This window comes from Glycine max, chromosome 6 (assembly GCF_000004515.6).
Source record: "Glycine max cultivar Williams 82 chromosome 6, Glycine_max_v4.0, whole genome shotgun sequence".
NCBI lineage: Eukaryota > Viridiplantae > Streptophyta > Magnoliopsida > Fabales > Fabaceae > Glycine > Glycine max.
In genome coordinates this window covers 48,416,252-48,423,253 of record NC_038242.2, presented here as the reverse complement: position 1 = coordinate 48,423,253, position 7,002 = coordinate 48,416,252, and the positions used below count along the sequence as shown (strand labels likewise).

The 7,002-nt window shown below is 27.9% G+C and overlaps 1 pseudogene; it reads left to right on the top strand.

The window, feature by feature from the left end:
- Positions 1-3,277: 3,277 nt before the first annotated feature.
- LOC100819873 (cytochrome b6-f complex iron-sulfur subunit, chloroplastic-like) lies at positions 3,278-7,002 on the top strand (annotated as a pseudogene).

The window sequence follows — 7,002 nt, the reverse complement described above, 5'->3', positions numbered from 1 at the left end:
TGTAATTTAGTAACGGACAGAAAAATGTTAAGTATTAAGAGTATTTCCCTTAGCATAACATTTGTTTAATGGAAGTTAAATTTGTTAATTAACAATAACAATATGATAGATTATATTATATTAATATGTGAGGTATTAATAGTACTTATTAATTTTATTCCACACTAATAAAATTATTATTTTTGGTCATTAAAGTTATATATTAGCATAATTTAATATGTTGTTATTATAGACCTGCAACGTGATAACGGGCCTGCCAGTCCAGTTCAAGAACTTTGGGAAAAGCCGAAACATTAGTAATTTTATTTAGGAATAATAACATTTTTATAAATTTCGTGTAATTTTCTTTTCCCCCAAAGCTAGATGGCGACACATTGATGGTCTCAATTCACTGTTTTTGATATTTTGATTATATAGCTGAATGACGATCTTTATTTTGACAAGAAATTAACATTCTTGAGATGTTTATCTATCTCAAGAATATCCCTTGAGATTAAGTGAGAACATTAGTAAATTAATATATAGGACATATTACAATAATATGCTGTGCTTGATCCAGAAATTCTTTTAGTGGGAATAACAAAATAGTTTAATATTTTTTTCAAACAAAAAATTATATAAGCTTTATTAAAAATGATAATAAAAAGTTAAAAACAAACAAATTAAAAAGAATAAAACGGATAAAATTAGTATCAATTTATTCTTTTTTTATAACTATTTATATTCATTTTATTAAAAAAATTATCTTGTGGAAGCAAGATTTATTTATTTTTTGGGAAAAAATATTTATTTAATGTATTTAAGTAAAAAAAAATTATTTTGTGGGAACAATATATTGTCCCGTTAAAATTCATGTAGATCCGTCAGTCATAATATCCCTTGAGATTTAACACAATTATGAATGACACTTTTCTATTTTTTAATATTACATTAATCTCCCTGAATTTATATATTAATATAAAAAATTAAGGAAGTTTAATGGGAGAGGTATATGGTGTTATGTAAATTAAGAGAAGTTTATGTGAAGTTAAAAAGCAAAAGAATATTATGTTCAATTATATCAAACTTCATGGAATATTTCTGTAATGCCATTTTACCTATATTTACAACATGCTTTTAAATTAAAAATGTTAATTTGGACCATATTATTTCTGTAATGTTTTGTGGAAGGACACCGTAGGTCTAAGGCTCAAGGTCATGCAGTCATATAATTTGGACCATTTCTTTGCAGGCATGATCTGTATTTTTCAATGGAAGGACACCATAGGTCTAAGGCTCAAGGTCAAGCAGGCCTATACAGCATGACAATGCCAAGTAATAATGTCAACTTCAATGGTTGGCCTACCCCATCAACAATAGACTTAATTGGATATTTGAGCATCTTTAATAGGAATTCTTGAATTTGATTTTTAAGCTCAACAATTCTTATTTATTAGATCTATTATTATTTTTGTTTAAGAGTTCTTTATGTTAGAAATTGGATTCTAAGGGAAGAACTCTCAATAATTCTTCGTTCTCAAAAAATATTATTTTTTAATATTTCTTTCTCTAATTAATTTTAAATATGAAACTCAAAAAAATATTCAAAAATCTAAATTAAGATCTACCACTAAAGCAAAATTCTTATATTCTATATGACATTATAAAACCCAAAATGAATTATTCCACTAAAAATACTCTTAAGCAGAGGGCTACTCAAAAAGCTAAACTAATAATAAGTCCACATGACACGAAATTAAAGAAAAGAAGATAACTTACACACACTAAAACAATTTTATATTATCTTTCAATTATAAATTATGCATGATAAATTTATTATCTTCTAATGCCATTATTAATAATTTAAAATAATAATTTTTATTTAGTTCATAGAGTGAAATTTTTTACACTAACAATACATAACATTTAATTTATAAAAGAATATTGATTTCTTTATGGTTTGCCATCGAAAAATATTACTCAAATATATATTTTCTTTTCCATCCCACTTCCATTCCATTTTTCTCTCTACTGCTGTATTCCTTTTTATAGGTCTCTTATCACATCTATTACTTTCCCTTTCTACTTTTTTTCCCTTTTCTTTGTATCTCTCTTATCTCCATCCCAATCCTCTCCAAAATGAGATATATAAATATCATAACTCTTTGCTTGAAGCAGCTGCATAGGTTGCTTGAGAAGCAACTCCTTCATTAAAGCAGCTAGCTTCTGAAGCACCTTCCACTACAAGCGCATCGTACGAATGACTAGAATGAAGCACTGGTTGCTTTAGCAAGCAATGGTGTTTCAAGATTTTTCTAATAAAAAAAGTAAAGATAAATTCAAATTAAAGTCGATGTGGTTCATTTAAAAATTAATAGAATGACACATGTATAATGGTAATTTTAACCATTCTAATAATCATCCTATCAATGATGTATCGACAACTTATATACATATTGATCCTTATTCAACCCTTCAACCTACTTGGAGAAATTAAGTTTATGATTTGGGATATCGTGACCAACTTCAAGTGAACCTTGTAGAGCATAATTGAAAATACTTTGGACACAATAATTAATAAAATTAGTTATTATTTTAATTATATAACTTTATTATTTTAATTAGTGTCTTTGATAATGTGTTATTTGTGTGAGATTAGTTATTTTTATCATTTTAAGTAAAATATAATTTAATTATGTTTTTATTTTTATTTTATACTGTGCCGAAAAACATTTTAAATAGTAATAGACTAAAAAATTTAATTAAAAAATAAATAAGATAATATAAATTAATAAATAAGTTAATAATAAAATATAATGATGCAAGCTTTTTGGTATAAAAGTTTTTTCATTACAAAAATTTAATGTTTAGAAGTGCTTGTATTGAAAAAAATAAAAATAAATTATGTATACAAGCGAATCACATTGGAAAATTTTTTGTAGAGTTGCTCAATTGTGGATGTTATTAGTTGTTCCTACTTGCTAACACCTTCCTCCCCCGAATAAAATAATGAAAAGAAGTCATCCAAATTTGGCGAATATGTGGTTGTGTAAACTATGTAGCACCAACGTAGGCCTTATAGCAACTTTAACATATTGTTTTGCTAGCATTTGAATTCCACAAGTAACATTGTCTAATAAGTGTTTCCCATTACACATGCATTAGCTATTTTTCTCTTTAAGTATGGTTGCTTACTATAACACTTGTGCTTGAATTGAAAAAAGTAAAAGTAAGAGATATATACATGTGAGTCTCATTTTAAGCACCCGAGTAAGTTACTGGGTTGGAGATGCTCTTAATGGCTTATCCAGCAACTATTGGGGTGACAATCCTTTACCCACTATGCTATCATTTCATTCATACATCACGTCTCTTCATCATAAACCGCGTACTAGGGTGTGTGCTTCCCACCATGGCTTCCCCCTGTCTATCCCCAGCAACCCTTCACAAGAAAATGAATGATATAATTAAAAACAAACATTATTTTTTGAGACTTAAATATGTTATCATGTTTGTAATATACTTATTTTTTAATTTACTAACTAATTTTTTATTTTATTTTATTACATGACATTCTTAAAGTTTTATTTTTGATATGTCATTAGTTTAAGTCTATTAAATAATGATAAGATACATGTTAATTTGTCACATAATCACTTAATCAATAATATTATATTTTATTAACTTGTCATATCATCTTTTAATGTCAAATATCAAAAATAAAAATTTAAAAATGTTAGATAATAAAAAAATTAATGATAAAATAAAAAATGAATGTATTATAAGTATAAATAATATATTTAAATCTTTTGTGTATAATAGAGTCTAACTAATCTAACTGAGCTTTTTATTGAGCCTTTATGATCTAGTCCTTATGACAGCGGGTATGCGTTTGGTTTTCAGCTATGTTCTGGAAAGAGTAGGATATTCTGTCCTTCTCAAGCACTGTTTGTGAAACCAATGAAGAGCTAAATGATGGGGAAGGACAAAGGAGTGAGAATAACATGCCAGGCTACTAGCATTCATGCATACATAGATGAAATTAAATAGGTACTGATCTAAACATGCAAATCAATTTAAATGACATATTCAAATCAAACAGTGGAAATTAAATATTATTGAGTGTACCTTCAACTATTGCAAATCGAACGCAAAGTGGCACATACATGAATCTGAAGGCAGTTTTGTTCGTCCAGACTCTTACTCACTTTGAATAAATGATGTATTTTATGAATAGAGAAGTGAATTTGGTGATACTGAGAGCACCTCATCATATTTATAGAGTTTGTCCATCACAGAGCTCACCTAGTAATTTTGTTATCAGTACATGATATCAGAACGTGAGATAGAGAATGAGTACGTGATTTGTTACTCAAGATGATTGCAAATATGTGTTGCAAAGATATAGTTGAATGTGAAAGGAAAATGGATCAGATTCAAAAAACAAAATTTTCAAAAAAAGATAATGGAAATAAAATAAAATTAAAACACTAAATGTGACTGTGAACGTGGGTCATTCCAACAATAGAGTCCTAGACATGGGGAAAATAGACCTCATGAACCTGCTTCTTCTTGGTGCTGTTTCACTCCCTACCTGATCCCATATGCCTATTTCTATGTACCTCTAGGATCAGTTTTTTTTTTTTTTTTACATTCTCAGTTCGTGTTTGGTTTTTTTATTGGAAGACTTCCAAACGACCATTGAATCAAAAGTTTTGAATTCTTACTTCTCATACTCATAAAATGTGTATGAGAATGTAGATTTAATCTAATATTAAAGCAATTAAACACTCTTAATCACGGATTTCAAGCATTCACACAATTATGAATTGGCAATACTGGAAAAAGATCGGATGATTCATATATCATATGCATATTTTAAGTTAGCTTAGCCAGATAAAATATGGGTGATATAATCTTCATCCAACAATTCCAATTGACTAACTGTGAATGCAACAATTTTTGTTTGGATTTTGACGCGAATTTCAGGTAATACAATGCAAATCCAAACATACTATTATTAGAGAAAGCACATTACATACAAAATCACCAAATTTTGAAATTGGAATTTTTATATCATGTCACAATAATATGTTGCACAGGCCTCAATTGACCCTCATCAACCAATCTATAATAACCGCAATGAGACTGACATTGGAGAAGCCTTTCTTTCTAGAATATTATGAATGAATACCTTTTGCTATTTGATACCTTAGAAACAAAGAGATAAAATTGTAAATATGATATTATAAGAGAGAAATAAAGAGAGTGTCATATATCATAACCCAGGGGGGGGGGGGGGGGGAGAACTATTGAATTAATTGGTTCTCACTGTTTGGAATGCTGTCTCCATTCTTTCACTTTTGTTTTCTTGGCCAAAACGGAACACTTGGAAAAGTTGTAGACAAGAAATAAAGTGAAGAATCAGCCAATATTATCAACTTTTTACCTGTCAATGTCCTGTTAATGAAAACAATTCAGTCCAAGTTAAGATCTTTTAAAATCTTTAACATTTCAATTTTATTGGAAAAAAAAATAATTATAAAATTGACTTGATAGTAATTAATAAAATGAAAATGGAGAGAAAAAGAGATTCGAATCTTACATTTAAAAAATAACAATTAATAAACAAGATGCCATTGGAAATGATGTAATCGCAGAGAAATGGCTCGAGACACATGGACCTGGGGACCGCACAGTACTTACACAAGGATTGATGGTAAATAATGAACAGCATTTTCGTGTTCAATGTTTCCAAAGATCTTCAACAAGATGCATATTACTTGTGCATGTATTATTAAAAACAAAAGGTTTTTCAGACTGTGTTGGTGGTTAATGTGGCCTGAATAAAGGTTCTGGTAAAAAAGTTTGTAAAGTACATTACATTCACAAAGATTATTTTCTCCAAATCTCGGTTGTTTATCTTTCCTCAGAAAAAAATTATCTTCCTGCAGTATATGCCTATTTTATTTGCCGACAATGCAAATAATTGAGAAAATATTCAATAAATAAATATAAAAGTGTTACATGTAAAAATCTTTGAAAATAAGAAATAAAATAGTTTACGTTAGTTTTCAATTTTGTCCTCTAATTCTTTTTTTTTTCAATTGTCCTCTAATTTTTTTTTTTTAATTTTGTCCTCTAATTTTTAAAATTAATTTAATTTTATCCTCTATTTTTTTAATTTTTAAAATCAATTCATTTTTTATGTGCATTTTATATCGATTTAAAATTATTTACTGATGATTTTGAATCACCATAAAATATGATTTTTTATTTGGATTGAATGATCAAATTAAATCCGTTTAAGAATTTAAAAGATCAAATTGAACAAAAAATAAAAAATCAAATTGAATCTAAAAAATAAATTAGAAGACTAAAAAATTAATTTAATGAATAAAATAAAATAATGTGACATTTTTATAATTTTTTTAAACAATAAAAAGTTTTCAAATTAATTAGCTTTGAATAAGAATTTTTACTCTCACTGCCAAAATCCAAGGTTCTGCCTCAGATTTCAAAATATTTTTTTGTGAAGCCTCCAACTTATTAGGCTATGTTTGGTTTCATGTTCAATTGCGTTGAATTTACGTTTGTCTTGCTAAACTTAATTTGTTGACATGTTTGGTTTCTCGTTTAGTAATATAATTTTGGACACCATGTTTTAAATGAAAGCATCCAAACCAATATTAGAATTGCTTTTAAAACTTTAGTTTGCAAAATGAAATTCATTAAAACCTACATTTGCAAACTCTAATCCAAACTTGTTATTAATTTCAGAGAGATCCAACCTATCTTGTGGTGGAGAAAGACAGAACACTTGCAACATACGTGATTAATGCCGTGTGCACTCACCTTGGGTGGGATGTGCCATGGAATGCTGCTGAGAACAAGTTCATTAGTCACTGCCATGGGTCCCAGTACAATGACCAAGAAAAAATTGTGAGAAATAAGTGTTTTACATTTTCTGTTTTATATTTTGAGATTTCATCCTCTAATAAGAACAAGAAATCTTTTTCGTGA